Raw genomic sequence first — 22,232 nt, 5'->3', positions numbered from 1 at the left:
CAGATCACCACACTGGACAGAGATTTAACTCATCTAGAGAGCAGACAGCTAATCGGCTTTCTTAATGGGCTTCTCTCCGTTTCACTGTGGCTGATGCATACTGCATATAGGATTTTGGAAAGAGATTTTTTTCCCCAAATAGCACATTCTGCTCTACTACAGCATTCTGTTATCATCTTGGCTTATGCTTATATAAAGTACCAGATGGAAAGCCAGAAGTTACATCAGCAGTCACTAAGAGGTTAATCATTAAATTCAAGCTATGCCAGGGCAGTGACAAAGATGACCTCTTGAATAAACGGAGCTTGAATAAAGGTAGCACTGATTTTCCTGAAGAGGTTTCATTACTTAACTCCAAAAGTGTTATTTCTTTTGAGAGGATGAAGTTAAGAGTTAATCCAAATGTATTATTTCTTTTCTACCTGAACAGAAACCAACCCATTTACGATGCAGACAATACGACAGACCTCCCTCCCTTTCACTGTTCTCTCCCCCCCAAGTGAAACTCAACTTCACAAGACTTCAAACCTCAGGGGAAAAAAAAATCCAACAACATAACCAAAAACCTTAAAACAACCCAGTTCATCTTTATCCTACAAGCTTTTCTTCCAATGCACATTTTCTCCCAACTACTTTTATCTCCATATTGTTCTTAATGCTTTCCTAGAAAAGAGTTCCTTTAGCATGCAAGTGAAAAACTAATCTGATGAAGGGACAGGGAATGTTTGGAGCCCCGTGAAGAGACACGAGGAAAACATTTGGATATTCCAGACTTCCTACCATATTTTATGCTTTCCAACTCCGATCTTCCTGTTTTCAGTTTTAAAAAGGTACCAGAATCAACCAGCTGACTACTGCAAGCTGTACCATTGAACAGAAGAGTTACTCCTTTGCCTCCTTCAAGTCTGATTAGTATCATTCAAAAAGCAAAGTGATCTGAGTTTTGATTTCTCACAAGTACTCCAAAACACTTACTGAACCATGGCAATTATGCCCATGACAAATCCTAGGGACTCAGTGTTTCCTGACTTTACGAAATCACTGTTTTGACTCACTCACACCTCTGGAAATGTGAAACTTATTTAGATAAGGTTTAAGAAAAGCAAGAAGATTGAAGAGACCAAGTTACTCAGGAAAAAACAGGGAAAAATAGCCTCCCAAACAAATACCTACACATCTTTCCTGAGAGAAGGGGCATAATTTCTTACTCTCCTATTCTGAAAGCATTACCTCTTTTCACAGTTAAGCAAAGTTTCCCCACAGAAGCCATCACTGATTGCATTCATTTGGAATTTTTTATGTAAAAAAGTGTTGGAATAGGAAATGAGAAGCCAAAAAAGGATGTTAAATTACAGGATGTATACATCCCACAACGTTGCATGTATCTCTTTGGAGAGCAGGAACAACAACAAATTGGACATGAAATAAAAATAAAAGTAGACAAGAACACGGAATCTGAAAGGCGTTTGCATAAGGTCCCTCATGTCTTAAGAATTTATTAGAAGATGGTGTTAGAGCACCTGAATTTCAGAGAATTAATTCAGAGATAGCTCCTGTTGCAGCAGTTTCTGGTGGAATATTTTACCCTGGCTGTCAGCCAAATCTCTGCTATGCTGATGCCAAATAAATGATACCCAATTTCAACGACAGATGCTGTTGTGTTGACATATAATTGATACGTTCGTATGCAGGGCTCCCTGGAATTCTGCAACAGCAACACTTTATTCACAAGAAATACAACTGACAGCTGAATTCAAAGGGATTTGCACATAGCTGATGCTGTGACACTGCTGGTATTGTGAGTCTGGAGGGAAGAGATTGCTATCCAGGGTGGTCAGGAACAGGGGAGGCCGTAGATTTTCCATAGGCCATGAAAACACGAAGTAAAAGCGAAGTGGCTCAGGCAGAAAGCTCAGAGAAACAGGAAACCTCAAAGTTTTCAACGCGAGTTGCATATCCCTTTCCTGCAGAGCTTGTAACTGTGTAGGAGATGGAAGTCATAGAAACGCCACAGCACTGAAGTAACAGATAGGTCCATAATCTCCTCCTCTCTTTGACTTCCTCGGTTTCCTAGGCAGTAAACAGTTTAACAACCTTTAAAAATACACTTAGCAAAGGTATGTTCCAAAGAAAACATTCTGTCCCCACCTCCTTGCACGTTCACTCTCCTGGAGTTAACTTGAAATGAACTTTCATAAATAGTATTTATTTTGGGAAGCAACCATATCCCTCCTCAAGCTTAACAAACCTTCAGCATCCACTGTAATTCTTACAGGGAGAAAACAGAAGACAACGACACTGCGAGATATGCCTGCAACCTAGATTTTCCTTGGGTTTAGTAACACAGCATCATATTATTTTCACACAATGAACAGAAACATTCACAGAATGAAAATATTCAGAGAAAAACTCATACCCCTTCATTTCACACTAAAAAAAACCACCCAGCAACAACTAACATTTGGCACAAAACCCAGCAGTGACTAAATGCCATATAGCAAAGTTGTCAGTCAGTTATCCAGATAGTGTACGTTATTCAGCACAAACACAATGTGAAGTATCTTGCCATGATGCCTCTTTTTAATTAAAATAAGGTTAAGCTTAAAAATACTTTTGAATTGCAGGTGTAGGGATTATCAAACACATTTGAAGCTCAGAGATGAGGAGGAATCACTAACTGGAAGTCTTTTCAATCCCTGGAAAACCTATTTTGTTGGCTGTTTCTTAAACTATATTTCACAACACTGATTGCAGCCCAGAAAGCTTCTGCAGTGTGTAATATGCTGCTGCTGCTGCTTGTGGGGCCTTATCTGGCTCTTGAATATTGTCTGTGCTTCCCTGCTAGTACCACAGGGAAGATTTCTTCCTCCAGTCACCTCTTTCCTTACATTATATGAAAAAAGGACTGATATTAATTCTTCAGACTCTGCACACAGCAGCTCTTTCCTTTCATTCTCCCTCTCCTGTGCTTCTAAGGGTTGCTAAGGCCAAAACTGTCAGAAGACCTCTCTTCACACTGAGTTTCTCCTTCAGGAGTGCCCAGCAGAGAGTTTAAAGTTATCCAGAGGAAAAAAAATGATGCATTTATCATCAAAGCTTGTAGCTCTCACAATGCCAAAATTGTCATTTAGTTCAGCAACATGGGATATGTAAAACATCCAGGTTTATATCCTTGTAAAAGCTCAGTGATTGAAAAGGTCAAGGAAGTGCATTAAGTAGAAAAGCTTTAGGGGCTCTTTTCACTCTTACGACAGGCATTGGAAAACCAGTATTTGCCAAGAAAACACATCCAGTTATCGGACGTTTAAGCACCAAATGCATAGGTACCTTCTTCTGAACATCCCAACCCCTCCAAACCAACCAACTCCCCTCTCCCCAAGTAAAAGCAAACCCACCACCACACACACACACAGAGACCCTACAGAGGTTTTTCAGAGTCACAACAGGCAGCTGAGACTAACCTCCCCATGGCAGCTGGGCATCCCAGGAACATACACAGAGGGTGGTGAGACACTGGCGCATGTTGCCCAGAGAAGCTGTGGCTGCCCCAGCCCTGGCAGTGTTCAAGGCCAGGCTGGATGAGCTTTGAGCAACATGGTCTAGTGTGAGGTGTCCCTGCCCATGGCAGGGGGTTAGAACTGGATGACCTTAAGGTCCTTTCCAACCCAAACCACTCTGTGATTCTATGAATGAGGAAAGGAACATGAGAAAACAGCGAAGCCAGTTGTCACTTGCATTGATTTACCAGAACCAGTCATGGGGCATGACAGGGTGGTACACCACAGGCAAACCCACCCTTCCTCACTCCTATCCAGAGGATCAGATGCAAACCAGCTCCAGTTCAGAAGCTGCAGTGATCAGTTAGTCTGGTGCTGTACCTGAACTAAAACAGGCCAGCCTCTTAGTGCTGCGTTTTAAATTGAGCACGGTGTTGAACTAACAACACCAGAAGGCTTAAGAGAGAAGCTCCAGCTCCTGTCTAATTATTTGAACGTGTGGGCAGAGAAGTGCAGGTCAGCTGCAAGGCACTGTATAGCTACTCCCTATCTGTTAGGAAGGGCATAATTAGTCCAGAAGGAGGTCAGTGTTAAGATGTACAGACCAATTTGAACGTTTGTGCTCCTATGATTTATTCCTATAGGTTTCTTTGGGCGTTGGGAACTTCCCTTAAGCACACACTAAATTTAATAACTTTCTTTAAAAACAATAAAAATCATCATGTTCAATAGTAATAACCCATCCTGTTATTAACAAAGGCAAGGATTTGAAAAGTCAACAGTAGGAGTGAGAATCAATTTGGCTTCTGCATTTTGTTCGGTTTGGATACAGAACAGAAAGGTCTCACTTTCTCCCACTCAGGAAGGCACTGCTATAGCTGGAAGACATGGAAAAGGCAAAAAGACAGTTGTATACAAATAGTTCTGTTTCCCTTCCCCAGTTTACGTCATTAAAAAAACCCCAACCCAAAGCATGTTTATTGAAGGTTACTGTACAATGAGTTAACATGCTAAATAAATCATAGAATCATAGAATCACAGAATCATAGATAATTCTATTATAATTCTATTATCAGCAGAAAGAAGCAAGTCAGCTTCAACCTGCAGAAATACAAAAAGCTTAAAAACAGTTCAGGCTATCAGATTTCAGAGCAAATCTTCCTTTGACAGGCACTGTTTCCCATCCTGTTAAATATTTCTCTTACCACTGTGGGAAAGATTTAAACAATGGAGGGAAACTGGCTATGGCTTGCTCTGCAGGCTGAAATAACCTCAATTCAGCAACAAGAATCAGCATCAAGACTTCTGAATAACGGTATCAAACCCTAACAATTAGGCAAGAAGTTAACATGCAGCCCTTTCCCCCATGCCAATGTCCCTCACCACAAGGAACTCCAGGTCTCCAAGCCTTCAAACACACCTCACAGCAGTGTAAATACACTCCTTTACACAGTTAGGAATTCAATAAACTTGAGTTCCTCTGCACTTAAGATGGATGTTTATCCTTCAGTTCCTGCCATAAACTATGCTAGAGTTTAACTCCCACCCAAAGTAGGCTGCACCATGATGGTTCATTTGCTGGGCTGACGGTGAGACCCAGCCAGCACAGTAAATGTACCAGTTTCTAAGCAAAACCAAACAATTACAGAAGAATTCCCTGAGCCTTTTTGTGGCACGGCTCCAGGCTCAGAGCACATTTTATACCGGCACCAGTAAGGTCTAACAGAAGCTCTGGGATCTTGACTCTTATTTCTATCATGACAGCCATGTACCTAAGCTATGTTTGCAGGGGCACTTCTGTAACTGAAAGCTGTATGCTGCAGCTTCCCCTGAACAACTTCTTTTTGTTATCCTTCTAGTTGGGTGTCAAGAGTCAAGCACGAGATCTTTCATGACACAACAATGCTATATAAAGTGCAAGACACTACTGACATCTAACTACCAGTAAGCAGCCACTCTAGGAACAAAACATTTTAGAGGCAAAGCATATCAGTGAGTTTTAGTAACAGATTTATGCAGCACACCTCCTCTCCGGACCTGATGCTAAGCCCCGTACTGTGGTCAGAGAACTTCTTTCCAAATACACGCACAAAGCCAAGGTGTCAAACAAAACCAAACTGACACTGGGTAAAAAAGCAGAGACCAATTTATAAACAGAAAGCAGACTGAGGAGATGGATTCACACTGAGGTTGGGTACATCCAAATCATGATTATCCATGCCTCTAGCGTGATACAGAGCCCAAATCAACATGGCCTGAATAAAAGGTTTTTACACTTAACAATTAGTAAGGCTCAAGGACCTTTATCAAAGAGCCTATCTGAAGGCAGGTAGTACTTTGAGCACAAAAGCCCAACCAGGCACCTGCTCAGATTTCATTTTTTTTCCAAGTTTACTATTACACAGCCACAGCTCCTCAACTCCTTAACCACAGTGTATCTTTACACTTACTATATGCTTTTAGAGCTGCCTATGGCCAAAAGAAAATCGAAAAAAATACAATAAATCACAGCTACACAAGTGCTTGTAAACAGAAGTACCAAGACAATACAGTCCCAATCAAAACGGATTGGGTTTGTTACTGCCAGAGTCTCAGGGGTGCCCACATAAGTAAATAGGAGGCCACATCATTCTGCACTTCCCTCACCAGCTCATTTCAGGCTGCAGAAGTCGTTTGTGCCTGCAGCAGGGCAGGCCACAGTTCTACTCTTCAAGTGACAAAGCTGCAAACACATTGGCTTAGGCAGAAGCAGCTTTCGCACTGATGCAGCTCTTTATTTCCCACTCTTTTTGTGAAATACAGAAACAATTTCTGAGCAAAGCCTTTGGGGAAAGAGCTTTACTCAAAATCACTAGTCCTCTGTCTGGCACAATAAGAGCAGAGAATGCAAATGAGCTTCAATAAAAGCAGCTGGCAATCAATAAGAAAGGGCTGGTCTCCAAGAGTAAACTGGGTTCCTCTAAGGATAAGAGTTAAAAGGGGAAAAATAGAAGAAGATGGATAAAGGAAGAACAAATGTAAACAACATGGGGGGATGCACAGAAGGAATACAATCTAACGATGCAATTTAAAGAAATAAAATCAGACCAACTGACAAAGAACAGCTGGGAGTAAATAGGAAAGAAAAATACAGATCACTATAGTGCAAGGAAAAGGATCATTAGGAGAAGTCTAATGAACACATGTGCAATCCAAACAAGACAAAATAAGACTCATGAAAGGGAGCAGATCAGAGGCTAGGTGGCACGAAGGCTTAAGGCACCAACAAGTTCATGCTCTAGCCTGATACGCAGCTGGTGGTGAGTCCAATAAAGAGTCACAGCATTCCTGCTACACACATCTGGCCACTTCACAACACCTTGTACACTCATTCCTCTGCCCTTCTGCCATAATGCAGGAGGACAATACCCACCTGAGTGGAGCAGAACCCACCATGAATGCAGTCAGGCTCCTTTTCTAAGTTTCCTTATCTCAGGAAGTCCACAGGCACCTGGCAAAGGACCTGCAAAAGCCCAGCATTACTGTTACCAACTGTGTAAAGAAAAAGCATCCCTCAAGACTGACACTTTTGCTGACTTTACCCTATTAGTGTGTCTCATTTTGGCTCATACTGGGCTCACAGAAGTCCATTAGAGAATACACTGTGGTCACAGCAGCAAACTTCCCTTGCAGCTCTTATAGACAGTACTTGATACAGAAGTGAAAATACAAGTATTTTGGCACTGTTGGCAACCTCTGCTCAAGAAAAAAACAAAAATCAAGTGTCTTGCATACTCCAAGTCAGCATCACAAATCACCCTCCATCTTCCATCTACAAACCCAGCTTCATTTGCTGGTTTTATCAATGTCCTCCACCAAGCGCTTGGTTAACATGGAACAAAGGTCCCTATTTCACACATGCCATTAATACTGCATATTAGCACACAGGAAGACAAGCTGTTCCTCTGCTCAGAGGCTTTTTAGCCCCAAAGAATCCCACCAGCAAACTACACAATGAAACTCCTTTGATCTCAATAATGTAGCCCCTATCTTCAATAAAGTAGCTGCCTAAATAGCATACATTAATGATACAGGGTGGAAAGTGGAATTTTACTACACCCCTATGAAACTGCAGGGGAAGTCGTGCCACCACATACTATTTACTTAGATTAAGTTTTGAGAAGCATACTGATGGCACAGACTTCTCTGTCTACTCAAGTTGTTAATACACTTAACATTATGCTTATACTTTAAGAACTTTAATAGAGAATAATTTGATTGGGCATGCCCTACACATTAAGGAATTCCTGTGAGATTTCTAATGACAAAAACGGTCAGAAACTTTGAGGCACACAGACATCTAAAAGCACAGAACTTGCATTTTAAAGAGATAAATCTGGAGAGGGACTTTTTACAAGGGCATATAGCAATAGAACATGGGGCACTGGCTTTAAACTTAATGAATGTAGGTTTACATTAGACATTAGGATGAAGTTCTTTACTGTGAGGGTGGTGAGGCACTGGCACAGGGTGCCCAGAGAAGCTGTGGCTGCCCCATCCCTGGCAGTGTTCAAGGCCAGGTTGGATGGGGCTTGGAGCAACCTGCTTTAGTGGAAGGTGTCCCTGCCCACGGCAGGGGGTTGGAACTGGATGAGCTTTAAGGTCCCTTCCAACCCAAACCATTCTGTGATTCTATGATGAAGTGACTTGTTTCTTTACAACTAAAATCAGCATACAAGAATTCAAACAAAGCAGGATGGAGAAGACAAAAAAAAAAAAAAAAACCCAAACCAAACCCAAAACTAAATCAGTGTTAGGGCAAAAGACAACAAAGAGAATATTATCACACATTCTCATCCGCTCTCAATACAGATGTGCCTAAAGGGCTCACAAATACCTGATCTCTGGCTGTTTGCCACATCCAACATACAAAGCCTGCTTCTTCTATTGCCTACAGCAATTACTTTAGGGTTTGTTTTAACAAGTAAAAATCTCTTTCTCAAGAAAAGAAAAAAGTAGGGAGGAGAGGCCTGCACTGCTGCATTTTACATCAACAAACTCAAGGCCTGCCACTACAGCTAAAACAATTATAGCATTTTAACAGCACATTTCCCTAAGGTAGCAAGCAGTTAAGACCTTTATATACTGAAAGAGATGGCCTTTCACATTAGCATGGCTTATTAGCCACAAACAGGATTAAGAGCTCAGCAAACCCTCACAGAGCCCACATCTGTCAACATAACTCTTTCCCATAATGGGCAGAAAGGAAGGTAACTTCTCAGCTTTACTGAGCCCTTACTGGAAAGTTGATATTGCAGTAATTTAAAGGAACAAAACCAAAAGGGGAGCAAAAGAAGAGCACAATCATGAAGGCCCCTCAGGATCTCTTACCTTGTGGAAAAAACATGCCACCTGGTTACAGAACTTGTGGTCTTACAGAGCAGCTCTGTCTTTGCTTTGGTGGCTCTGTACAGCTACCAACCCTAGGAGATCTCCAGAGAAGGGAACAGCCAAGATCTCCTCTCGGGACATTTCTCTAAGCATGACAGGAGTTCCATAATCAGACCAAAAATAGAGAGATCCAGACTGGGATGCTACTGAACATCAACCTGCCCATAGGTGCGTCTTGCAGTGCATGACAGAGATTAGTACAAAGACAGAGACAGTTTTATTCTAGAGCACCTGGACCAAAATAGTTGAATCGAGAGATGCCAGATCCATTCTGGAAGGGCTCAGATGGCTTTGGGAGCAGCTGGGACGCAGCTGTAACAGTCAAAGCAAAACGCAGACCGATTCAGTACAGCGAAGTGGTGCCCAGTTCCCTCAAACCCTGATGCCACTGTAAAGGATCAATGTGTCTGAGTGCAGTCCCCATGACAGCAGTGCTACCTGCTGAACCAGGGTAGGTCTCCTGGGACTCTTAATGGAGAAATTCTTTCAGACCCTCTCCACCACTGCTTCTTGGTAGCGTACACCCCATCAGGACAAGTCTCGCTGGGCTTCAAAGTAACAGGCAAAGGAGAAAGATGGTGGAGGGGGGAAATTTGTAACAAAAACAAACACGGAAACTGCATTACATTACGCATTAACTGCCATGGCCGAAAGATTTAGGGTGCAGTCCATCTACTGTTCCATAAACCAGCTCCTATCACCTAATCATCATGTATATCATACATATGTAAAAGTATTTCACTGTCTATTTAATGCATGGAAAAACACGATTGAATAATAATAAAGTAAAAGATCAAGATTATTTTGCTAGCACACAGATACAGCAGCAGCTGGTGGGCATGCAGTGCACTGTTACTGCACACACCTCCAAACAAGCAGCAAGGAAACAGCCATCAGCTGGGGAACATGCCTGAGGGTTGCTGCCTCACACAGGGCACTGTCCACCCAAGTCTGATGCTCTGGTGTAGCTTTAAAGCTCATGTGGTGCTCCATGGACAGGAGGTGTGGGCATGCGGCCACTGCTAAATGACCTGATGTCTTGCACAGAGCAGTCCCGTCGACATGTGAACACCAACCACATCCCCGATTGGTGTTAAGCGTGCTAAGGACCCATGAGGAGGAGGGCTTTCCCATGTCCACTCTGGCAGCACCTGAAGATGCCCAGCTCTGTAAATGGCTTCTTTACCTTTGTATGTCTGCCAGTGCTGTCCTGTATCACTCTGCATTCGTGACAAACAGCTCTGACAAAACCCTCCTGAGGAGCAGAATGAGAATCTTATGCAAGTCCACCCTGGAAGAAGCACTAAAGAACAGGCAGTTCCTAGAGTTTCCCATGCAATAAGGAGTATTTGACAGCCGCACACAGAATTCCAGTTGATAGGTATGTCCCTTCCACATTGCCTGCAAAGCACGAGGGAAAGCAGCAGCTAAAATTGCTGTGACAAGGAGCAGCTCATTTACCTGACAAAGATCTGTGAAAATCCTACCTACAAAGGCTGAGAACAGTCTAAAATCAGCTTTCTTGTTAACTTCAGTCTAGGAGGGCTCTATGTTATAAATAGGCCACTTAAAGGCAGTTAAGAGAGGGGGGGAAAGTCATTAAAAATGTACTAATGAGAAACTCATCTCACTTTTTTTAACAGGGCATCAGGGAATTCCTGCAAGGCTTCTGGTTCATTTAAAGGAGGAAATTCCTTAACAAAGCTAAAGATAACTGACAATCAAATCTTCACATCTGAGAGGCACACGGAACCCCCGCAGGTCCCAGCACAGGGTGGGACCCACACCATACAAACCTCAGGCAGGATCGGGACCTTGGAATGGAAATCTCTGTGACTGAGAACATCCAATTCCTGCCGCTTTAAAAGATGGTTTGAACCATAACCGGTTTCGAAAGAACAGAAAACAAACCGATCTCTTACAGGTAACCAGCAATGAGAACCAAAGAACTATGAACCGAACTCACGTCTGTATGGACAAAACACACACAAATCAAGGCACAGTGGTTAAAATAAGAGCGAAAAGCCACATGTTCACTTTCAGAAGATATTCTCTTCTTTTTTTTTTTTTCCCGGGGCACATTTTAACGCTTTCCTGAGGGTTTTCCCCCCCCAACCGGTTGCTTAAACACAAGTCTCGGTCGTTCCCCGGTACTCGCGATGGGGGAACCGGAATTAAGAAGGGAAAACCAGACCAAAACCTTGAAGTCTTCCCCGAGTCTCCTCAGGAGCTGCCCTCGCCGTGTCCGCGCTCAGCACCGCTTCCAGCGGCTGGAGCTCACACCCCCAGCCCCGCCGCGGCTCCGCTCCGCCACCGGCTCACCTGAGCTCGCCCCGGGCAGCGGGACCGGGACCGGCACCGCCGGGGTCCGTGCCCGGAGCGATCGGTGCCAGGGCTCGGCGGCGAGAGGCGCGCTGTGACCCGCCCCCCCCCCTCCCCACAGGCTGAGGCGGCGGCTCCCCGCGCCCCGCGCTCGCCCCCCGGCTCCCCGCCGCCCAGACCCGGCTTCGCAAACTTTCCGGTTCAGCCGCGGCCGCCGGCGGGGAGCGCTCGGAGCCGAACTCCGCAGGAAGTTGGCCCGCCCGGGAGCCGAGCCCGCTGCTCCCCCGGGCACACCGCGGGCTGCGCCCGGCCCGCGGCCCCCCTCAGCGCTCCCCGCCGCCCTCCCTCAGGACAGCGGGCCGCCAAGCGCCCGCACTTGGGGTTGCGCTCACCGGAGGGACGGGCAGAGCCCGAGCTGGCCGCCGGCAACTTCCCCGCTCCGCCACACGTGGAGCCGAGGCGCGGGCCGGCCGCCCCGCCGCTCGGCGCCGCAGACGTGGCAGCTCCAGCCCGCCCCGGCCGCGCCGGAGGCTCCTCCCGGCCCCGCGCTGAGCGGAACGCGGGGCGCCCTCTGCCGCACGCCGAGGGACCCGCTGCCCCCGGGCCTCGCCGCGGCTGCGCCGCCGCTGCCTCCGGTGGTGGAGCGCGGCGGGAGGAGCAGGGGGGAGCCGCGGCCGCTCCTCGCCAGCCCGAAGGGAGGCACCGGTGGGTGCGAGGTGAGTGAACCACAGGCCGGGCCCCGCCGGCTGTGCGGGACGGGAGGGCAGCAGCCGGGAGTCCGGGGAGCCCGGGAGCGGATCTCATGCGGGGATGCGGGACTCCGAGCCTGCCGTGCTGCCTTTACTGGGGAGTGCCCGCACAGAATCCCAGGCTGGTCTGGGTCGAAGGGACCTTAAAGCTCATCCAGTTCCAGCCCCCTGCCATGGGCAGGGACACCTTCCACTAGAGCAGGTTGCTCCAAGCCCCATCCAACCTGGCCTTGAGCACTGCCAGGGATGGGGCAGCCACAGCTTCTCTGGGCACCCTGTGCCAGCGCCTCAGCACCCTCACAGGGAAGAATTTATTTCTTAGGCCTAATCTAAATCTCCCCTCTTTCAGTTTAAAGCCATTCCTCCTTGTCCTGTCCCTACATATCTTTGTAAAAAGTCCCTCCCCAGCTTTCTTGTAGCCCCCTTTAGGTGAAATCACAACAGCAGTTCCTTTCTTGTGTATCAGTAGGATGGAAGCACTTGTTGAGTTGATCAAACTCTGCTATAATGGGCCTCGAACAAAAAACAGAGAGCAGTGTCCTCTTGGGGACAGCAGGAGGGCTGAATTCACTGAGGAAGCCCATCACACCTGGCCCGAACTGCTGTTACCTCTGTGCCAGCAGGACCTCAAAGCACCTGTAGCTGCTTCCCGGTTTCCATGGTTTAGGCTGACCCCACCATAGAGATGCTCTTCTTTCATATTAAGAGACCTCTCGCTGTGTTCCTAAACAGACAGTAGCTGTTTAGGTAGGAAACACCTCAGACATCTATCTGCAGTTCCTTCTGTTCAGGATTGCATGTTTTGCAAGTAAAAGACATTACCTGGGCTTTGTCATTGCAGAGTGCCTGACGTGGAGGTTTTCACTGTGAAGGTCAGCTGGGAGGAGTCTCACCCTTCCGCCAGGTTAATAACAGCTACAAAGCTCTTCGCAAGCTTAATGGCAGCAACTTTTTCCTCACGCCTTTCTTACAGTGTTTCCTGTAAGAGCGTTCGTGTCAGGCACCTTAGTGTAACCTTAATGTGCCTCCTAATTGAGCGATATTAGACCGTCATGTTGTTACCTCCTATTGCTATTCTTTCTGCTGAAAGCGTCCATTTCTTACAGCGCCAGGCAGAGTTTTAATCTTGAGGTGCACTGCCAGTTAGAGGTTAGGATCTGACTTTGAAGTCGTAAAGAGGTGCTGTGGCTGATGTTCAAATAACGTTGAACCGCTTCAGGCTAAAGCAGAGAAGAAATAAAACTGTGTTGTTCTAAAACATCTCTCACTCTGTGGTTATCTCAAAGGGCTTTATGAAGTAATGTCAAGTAAAGGAGCACCTTTAAGTACAGCAGCTGTTCTGTGCACAAACGCACCTTTGAAGACAGACATTTTTTGGCATTAGAGCTATCTATACTCATTTAGTGTCTATATAGTAGGGCTGTTACATATGTTTAATGATCACCTGCAAGGCCATGAGAAATGTCCAATAATGGTCACTGCTTAAAGGCATTAAGGTGCAATAAAGTATGTGTGTATATTAAATTCCTCCTTGGGCTGACTCAAGGTATGAAAAAGCAGCCCAGGAGATGTAAAGGTTAAAGTGAATGTGTGACTCTTTGCTATATATTTTCCAGTAAAGCTGCAACATTTATAAAGTACATACACTTTTTGTTATTATGTGTTTATGCTGAAGTGCTTCAACAAAAAACTGTACCTAAACTTAAATTTGAGCAATAGATCATCTCACATGGGCTGGCACACAGTTAATTGCTGCTGTATTCACTCCAGCTTCAGCAATGCTCTTGCAGCAGGACATTGCCATTTAGGAAACACAGCTTCATTTCTAAGCTTTAAGCAGAAGGCAATATGTGGACCGTATAGGATTTTCCAATCTGCATCTGTCCAGAGGAGATATTATTAAGTGCATTTTTGTTTAGATATTGATTTCTTCACCTGGCTTCCTCAAATGTCAGATATGTGTAGGGGTTTTGTCCAAGAAAAATAGGGCTGTTTGGAGTATTGATTGCAGCAGTGGAGTCTGCAGTACAGCTCAGTAAAAAGGTTTGGTTCACATTTTAAGACACTGCACTGTTCTTTAATAATCCTGCGCATCCTTTGGATGTAGATGTAAAATCTGCTGCCAGGATTATATTATAATCTTTATTATGTTATTTGTAATCTAGAAAAAAAGTGTTTTCAGGTTGAGCTATCAGAGTGCAGTAATCTCCCCTTAAACCTGCTCAGAATTTATAGGGGTTTTTATGTGGCACTGTAAAAGGATAGGAAATGCTATTACTGAATTCAGTATTTTTTCCTTTTGATATATCCTACTTTTGTGATGGTAGCAGCTTAGTCTTTTAATGAATACAGATGTTTTTACATGTATGTGTGTATGGAGAGAAAGATGAAACAGCACACATAAACAGTAACTGAAGTGCAGCAACTGTGGGAGGAGTTACCAGTTCAAGTACAAAATGTAATTGTATGGGTACTAATATATATATGCTACAAGGGCCTTTCCCTGGAGAATTTTTTCCTTCCATAAGAACCTGCAGTGGTAAAACCTGCCAGACAGTATCATTCCCAACTGTCAAAATATTTCCTCATAGTAAGAAACAAATGTTGCTTGCCAAGGCTCTTTGGATTTGTGATTTTTCACAGACTCCAGCAGTTCTGGACCTCTTTTTCTCCAAAGGGTTTTGGAGCCACAGCACTCATACAGCAAATACTTCCCACCTCTGTGCAGTTCCACCTCTCGGGTTTGCTGTGAACTCCTGTGCTTTTGATTTCTTTTTGGTTCCACACTTTCAGATTTACTCTGGGCTCCTGTTTCCCTTGTGCTCTGTTCATGTCATACTCCTGTGGGACCTCCCCTGAATCACATCATTACAGTCATCTTTCTGTCATGTTAAATGGAGAGATTTAACATGGAAATCTCCCATATAGTTACCTGAAATGCTGAAGCTAGGTAACGTTCAGCTGTCAAGTTTTAGATGGGAGGGATGTGCCATGGAAGTGTCTATATATCTTTTACAGACTATAAAAAGTACATGAAAAGTAAATCAGAGTTAGACATTTAAAGCGGGGTGAGATGAATTCGTCTTACGAGACTTCTCTGTTGCCAGTGAAGTCAAAGACAAACTGAGTAATTTCAGTACTGAAAGATAAGGCCCAGAACTTTTTTGTCCTGGTAACAATAGTACCTGAGGTGATGGATAACGAATGCCTTCTTTTCTAGCTCAGCACACAAGTGAACATTAGTTATTACTATCTGAAAGTAGTTTGGTAGTCTCTGAAAAATGAGACTCTTAATTCTCAGAGATGACTTCATGATAGATGTCCCAGAGACTATAGTTCTCTTTGTCTTCTGGAGAGGAGATCTTCAGAGCTCAATCTAACAGTGGTAGAACAAGTGCATGAAAGAGATGCTTTCAGGAGTGAATCAGCTGTGAAGTGGAAGTATCTGTGTGGGGAACAACATTCCAGGAACAGACTTTTCAGGCTCCCAGGTTAACATTAAAGCTCAACACAGTCACACTAAGAATGGGATTAAAAACATGCACGTAAATAAATTGATGGAGTAATATACATCTGGTATGACCTTAAATGTGTCAATACTGGTAATGTCTAAATTGAGACAGGATGCTTTCCCTAAAAAATTCATACAAGAATTGAGCCCAGAAATCGTGATGACCTCTGTATATACAGAAAGTAAGAGTAAGTGATGGCAGTGCTTTCTTCTGACTTTACAAACTATGGGATAAGTCCTTCAAACAGAAAGCCAGTCCCTATTGTCAAGGTAACAGAAGTGGTTTGCACTGTCACCATCCTGCAGAACAATTCTTTCCTGAACTCTGGGTAGCAGTTTTACAGTCAAAATGGTTCGGTCAGGGTAGAATCTAAAATAGCTTTTAGAAGAATACGTGAATTGTGATAGAAAACAAAAGACTGGATTCATCTGTTGGTATTGTCAGGGAAATTACATTGATTTACAAAAGGAAACATTCTGGTCTATGAACATTTGAAGCTAAGACTAAAACACACCCAGACTCCATCCTTTTTCCCTAGAGCTCCATGTCACAGCAGGACTCTTGGACTTCAGAATTCCTCTTTCAGCAGGAAGCAATGTGTGATATTCTGAAAGATATTATAGAAGTACGCTGTCGCCAGAACTTTGGCTGATCTTATCTGAAAAGCATAAAAATGTTATTCAAAACTGGCAGATAATTTACATTTGGTATGTTGGATACACTACAGTAACTGTTACATTTTTCAGGCTAATTCTGTAGTGCATGTTTAGTCTTTCTACATTTCATTTGCTGTCACAAGTGATCAAATGACAGATAAAAAATTTACTTGATAATAATTGAGTATGTCATCTGCTTTCAAAGGCTCACAGTTCCAAAGCTGAGAAAGACTGAAAGAAGATGTATCTATAGTGTTACATTATACTTTATCTTTCACGTAGCTAAATATTGTGACTAAAAGTCAGATTAGACAGTTACATCTGCACCATGTTTTACAGAAGTGGAAAGATAAGTCACGGACATTGACAAAGGTTTTTTCAATACCCGCTATTGATATAAATGCTTTAATACATCTGCTTATAATTTTTCATGCTGTCTCCTCTTTTGGCAGTGAACTATGTGAGATTTACAAAAGCCACACCTGCAGCTCTCTAAATCACAACTGTTCTGAAAGTTGATGTCTAACATTTTCACATTCAACCAGCATAAATATATTAATAGTTATGTGACTTACAGTGAGTCCCTGAAGATGTAGGCTTGAGAAAAGATTTTCTTTGCTTCAAGATGTCTTTCTCTCTGAAGAACCTGTCATACCAGCCAGACTTTCAAAATCTCACTATAAACACCATGTTGTAACGCTGAGCAACTTCCTGCAAGTTACTAAATGCTTTCAAGTCCTATTGATCTTTCAGGAATTGAAGGAAGTGGACTACTTACAGGAAGAGCTGAGACTTTTAAAGAATCAAATGCAAATTAATTCCATTAGCTTGCACATTTGTAGTTACTTTTAGGTATAGTTTGACATTTTCTATTTTTTATTCTTGACATAAAAATACACTTAACTGGCAAACACCTACTGTCACTTCTTTAGGATTCTCACACCAGCCATCAACTTCTGTTGCTGTTGATGCTGTCTTCAGTGTTAGAGGACAAAATGTTTTGGAGAAACTTGAAGTGTAAAAAGCTTTTAGTTCTCAAAGTTCATGTGCAGTTCCATGACTTTCAGCAGATAATTTGCCTCCCTTAGGAGTATAAGATACTAATGCTGGGAGCTCTTCTATAATTTTCCTAAATCATAACAGCCAGATATCCAAATGGCTGATTCAGTTATGGACTTTTCTCTAAACAGTCAGCCTAATTCCATACCAGAGCTGTTACTGCTCAATGATCTGTTGAAAGAGTCAGTAGCATTTGGCACATAGATATTGTTTACAGCATGTTCTTTATTCTTTCTGGCACATAACAGTGCCTTCTGCTTCCTCCTGCTTCCCTGATGATCACCTTATTGTGACTGGGGAAGCAAAATAATGGAATTAAAGGGAGCGTAGGTATCCCCAGATGACATTAGAAAATCACACAGCAGTATTAGACCGCTTTGTGCTTTGCATGTTTAGCAGAGATGGGTCCTGTGCATTTTTGACACAGATGTCACGATAATTCTTTGTGACGGGTCTTCACATTTGATGACACTGCAAAATCCAAAAGCGCTAAGTCAGAGTGGGATAGAGTCAACCTTGAAATACAGTGCGGTCTGTGAGGATAATTAAACAGTGGGTGCCTTAACAAGGCAGTGGTACATCAGTGTAAATTAAAAGGCTTAACATAGGAGTTAATATCTTCTTTTACAAAATATAATCATGGAAGAAATTTGCAGCCTGTGCTGGAGACATTGCAGTTCCTTTTGGTCGCAGGAACTATTAATCTGTAAGCATTTCCTTTCTTCATGGGTCATGGTATAGTAAGCAGAATTGTGTCATAGAATCATAGAATCATAGAATGGTTAGGGTTGGAAAGGACCTCAAGATCATCCAGTTCCAACCCCCCTGCCATGGGCAGGGACACCTCTCACTAAACCATCCCACACAAGGCTTCATCCAACCTGGCCTTGAACACTGCCAGGGATGGAGCACTCACAACCTCCCTGGGCAACCCATTCCAGTGTCTCACCACCCTAACAGGAAAGAATTTCCTCCTTATACCCAATGTAAACTTCCCCTGTTTAAGTTTTAACCCATTACCCCTTGTCCTGTCACTACATGTCCGTGTCCATAGTCATTGTGCTGCTCATAGTACTTGCAGCTCTGTCTGTAATTAAATCTCATCTCTCAGGACTCTAGATGATTAGGGGATTACACTTGGGGTTGAGTAGAGGAGTGGAGTAGATTCTGGCTGTATGTTGGCTGGATCCACTAATATCACTAATGATGTCACTATAAGATGTTTCCATATATAACATGATAAAAAGTTTGGTTCCTGTTTACCTGCTACTGAAAAGAGATTTGTAACTGAACCATAAAGACCTTTCCAGCTACCACACTTCTCAAAGGGTTATATGGTCACAGAAATTGAACTAGGCAGTAAAGACCTGTTCCTCATAAAATTGTGCAAGTTTACTTCCAGCCTAAACCCCTTTTCATTTATAAATACCAGACTTTGAGATTTTAGGAGAAGTGTGAGAAACTCTGTCTTGTATCAGCAGTTCTTTCTGGGCTCAGTTCCAAAGTCCCTCTCCACTTGTATCCGTGGATATAATATCTAATACTGTATCTCTGGATGTTCTTATCGGTTCAGTCCTGCCGATCCCAAAGGCCAAGTCCATAAACTTTCTTTTCTTTCCCCCAAGGTTTTAGATTTATAATGCAAAGATACATATTGCACTTTTTTTGTAGTATTGCAAGAAGTGAAGGGGGGGAGATACTCTTATCCCCTGCTCCTTCAGTATAGCTTGCATGAGTAGGTGCTACTCAGCACGAGCAGTGACTAGAGGAGCAATCTCACAGTGATGAGGTGGGCATAAAATTCTGTTTCAAAACTGGACCCACACAGAAGCTCACAGTTGGAGGTGGTGGGTATTTGAAACAGTACATTCCTGATGGCTTCAGATTCCGAGTTCTGGTTTTGGATCTTTTTCCAGTAGAGATAAACATGATTATGCAGCCTAACAATTCCAGTAATATCTAGTTACATTTGGACTCACTACTATGTATGTTTCCTCTCATATATTAGGGATTAGTTCTGTTTGCTTCCATCTATGTAGTTGTTATTGAATTTGATAGAAAAAAAACCCACAAGAAAAAAATCCAGTGCATTTACACTCACAGAAAACCAGTCATGCAAAGCATTCGTTTATGAAAGAGAGATGGTTACACTGAGTCAATACTAATACAATTACCTACTTGAACAAGCTCAGCTACTCTATGCATTACCTAATTCTGGCTCTTGAGAGTCTTCTCCTTTTTTTGCTGTAAGGTTTTCTTTCTGCATTCTCTTTGTCTTGTGTTTTCAAGAGCCACCACAAGCTGGAAATGTAGAAGTACACACTGTTGTCATGGAAAACCTGGTTTACCTATACAGATATTGTACCATCACTGTAAACAAAAACCAGATGCCAGATCTGCAAGCTGTATTTACAGCTCTGAGACACAGTAGTCTATTGGGTAGGGTTGGCTGGGAAAATCTTAAAACAAGCTTTTCTCATTCCCAATGGATCAGAAGTTTTCCATCTATCTTCCAAGTGGGACAAACACTTCTTCTCCTTTTTTTGAAGGGCAGGGAGGTGAATGGGATGAGAACTGTCTCTGTTAAATTGTTAATTAAAATTAAATTAATTTGACATGAGTACCTTACCTGTTCCAGTATTTTGTTTCGGTTTAGATTTCTTTTATATGAGCTTTGTCACTACATGGTGAACACTATTAAAGTTAAACATTTCTTATTTGAAGAATTCTGAAAGAGGAAGATTTTCACAATTTCTTAATAGAAATTGATAGCTTTGCATAAACCTCCACTTCTATAGAAATAGTGATTTCCAAAGAAAATTATTTAGATTAAAAATTGTGACTGATCTAGTTTATCACTGACTTAAAGGTGAAGACTGGTGGTTTGGAATGAGTAACTTTTGTGACCCACTGAAATCAATGGGAATCTTCTTTCTGAAGATTGAATCAATCATTTTTGCTAAGTGTTATGTGCCAGATCATTTAAAAAATCCCCAGAACAACTGGAAATAGGCTTCACTTCATCTTAGAGACCTACTGAAGCTTGCTATATCCTGACATTGCCCAGCAGTGTAATGGGAACTTATGTAAATGATTGAACAACCCTCAGTGCATCCAAGGAGCACGTAGCTGCCTGATTCTTCTCTAGTTGTAGTTAGAGGAAGTTAGTCCACTGCACTACAGCTGTGTGGTTGCATATGATTTGATCCTATAAAATTGTGGATTACCCTGGAGTGCTGCACTGAGCACAGTTTGAAGTCACTTCATAGGCCACCAGAATACAATTGTGATTGACACTGGAGAAGCAGGTGGTAAGGATGCTCCTTTACCACAGCAGTTCACCTCTGAGTATTGTTATGACCAAATCTAAGTCTGTGTCATTGGGCATTGCCTGCCTAGAATTCATCTGGATTTTTCAATCACATACTTAGTAAGTTAACGCTCATTACTCCCTGGAGAACAGACAAGAACCCCCATCCCCTCTCCAGGTGCCTACCTTAAGACACAAGCCATATTCTTTCAGCTCCCTGTGGATATTAATTATTCTATGCAGAATGGAACAATATCAGCAAAGGTGGTCAAGAGAGATATTCAGAGTGCTCTGTAACTTGGACATTACGGCACTTTCACTAGAATACAAGCTCAAACCCTTAAGGCAAGAGAAGCAACTGGGGCACTTGTGTCTTGGGCTGCATTCGATCTCAGATCCTTATCAGTGAGCTGTTAGATAAAACACTTATCAGAAGCATCCAGCAGGCCCAGCAGAGCTTAGCCATGAACATAAACTAAGCAGCCTCCTAGCAGAACACTAGGCACAGGACCACTGCTGATATTAACATGCTTTACTTTGGTGTTAATCATTATTTAGAAGTGATAACTGCAGTATCCTTTCTTTCCACGCAGAAGGAATGAGGGTGAAGCATCCTTGATACATGCTGTGCTGCAAAGGGAATGTGAAGGAGTAGCTCTTTAGGCAAGCGTGCTGCTGGAAGTCTACATCGGCTCAATCACTGCAGCTCATAACTGTGAAATGGCCTGTTTTGTCGAGCTTGTCAGCAATGTGCATCCTTCAGTTGACAACACAGAAAGCTGTGGTTGGCTCACGCACAGCAATTTCCAGTTGACGAGTTGGTTCAGTGGATACATTCACTTCGGGAAATGAAGTAGGAATATTCCCGGTTTGAGCAAGGCTACACTGCATGAATATCTCCCTCATCTGAAAGAGATGATGATTCCGTACAAGATGAGGCATGATTAGCAGGAGGGAAAAGAAAGAGAAACAATGTATGTTTTGGACAGAATTCTTTCATTCATTTTTTCTTTACCTTTTTGAAGGAGATTTTATTTCCCTTATTGGTCGCATATCCCATTTGCAGCCAATGGGAATCTGTACTTCCACCATTTCCCACATACACTCCACAGCTATGGGTGCAACTTCACAGTCATGCATGGACTGTATTTCTTCTCCCAAGGAGAGGATTCACTGCTTTGTAAATACAGAATTAAAGGCTCAGGAATTAATGACTCTCTTTGACAGTGGAGGAATTGCAGCTGGCCACAGTAAGGATGTAGGGTATGGAGGGCAAATGTAATCTCTTAAGGATCAGGAGTTATGGATCAGATACCCAGCAGTAAGTTTCACTCCATTGCATGGATTCTGGTACCTTCTGGAGCAAAGAGGGTTGTTTTTGAAGTTGGCTGATATAGCATTAATGAGAGCAATTGATGGTTCAGCACTGCTCTCCTAGGCAGTACTTCATCATGTTTTTGGTGCAGGGAAAGAAGGAGCTCTTGGCTTTGTGTAAAAATATGTGGCCCACACAGGAGGAATTCCTCATGTTTTATGTAGTCAGTTGCTGCTAGCTTTTTAGGGCACTGGCATTCAGTCTCCTTCATTACTGCTACACTTGCCACAGGTCTAAGCACATAATAACAAGGCAGTACATGTTAGCAAAAGGATCAGAGTGGCCTCTTGCTATATAACTTGCTGCTAGAGCTGCTGCAACA

General features: G+C 43.2%; 1 protein-coding gene and 1 long non-coding RNA gene across 6 annotated transcripts in view; one reads left to right on the top strand and one right to left on the bottom strand.

The window, feature by feature from the left end:
• The window catches only part of SMCO4 (single-pass membrane protein with coiled-coil domains 4), a 28,992-nt gene extending 17,172 nt beyond the window's left edge, over positions 1-11,820 (bottom strand). Inside the window, exons 1-3 of one of the 5 annotated variants that reach the window (XM_065678783.1) lie at positions 11,642-11,805; positions 10,724-10,895; positions 6,930-6,999 (exon numbers count right to left, since the gene is read on the bottom strand). The gene's annotated coding sequence lies outside the window, so the exon portion shown is untranslated. Of the gene's footprint in view, positions 1-6,909; positions 7,000-10,723; positions 10,896-11,249; positions 11,271-11,641 lie in introns of those variants that run through there. The other 4 variants (XR_010612488.1, XM_065678781.1, XM_065678780.1 and 1 more) reach the window with 4 other exon arrangements.
• LOC136014048 (uncharacterized) lies at positions 11,813-21,993 on the top strand. The gene is made up of 3 exons (XR_010612490.1): positions 11,813-11,965; positions 12,840-12,902; positions 21,129-21,993. It is a non-coding gene; the product is annotated as an uncharacterized LOC136014048 (long non-coding RNA).
• Positions 21,994-22,232: the final 239 nt, after the last annotated feature.

Source organism: Lathamus discolor, chromosome 4, assembly GCF_037157495.1.
Source record: "Lathamus discolor isolate bLatDis1 chromosome 4, bLatDis1.hap1, whole genome shotgun sequence".
NCBI classification, from domain to species: domain Eukaryota; kingdom Metazoa; phylum Chordata; class Aves; order Psittaciformes; family Psittacidae; genus Lathamus; species Lathamus discolor.
The sequence above is the reverse complement of the archived record's forward strand: the minus strand, read 5'-3'. Positions and strand labels throughout refer to the sequence as shown.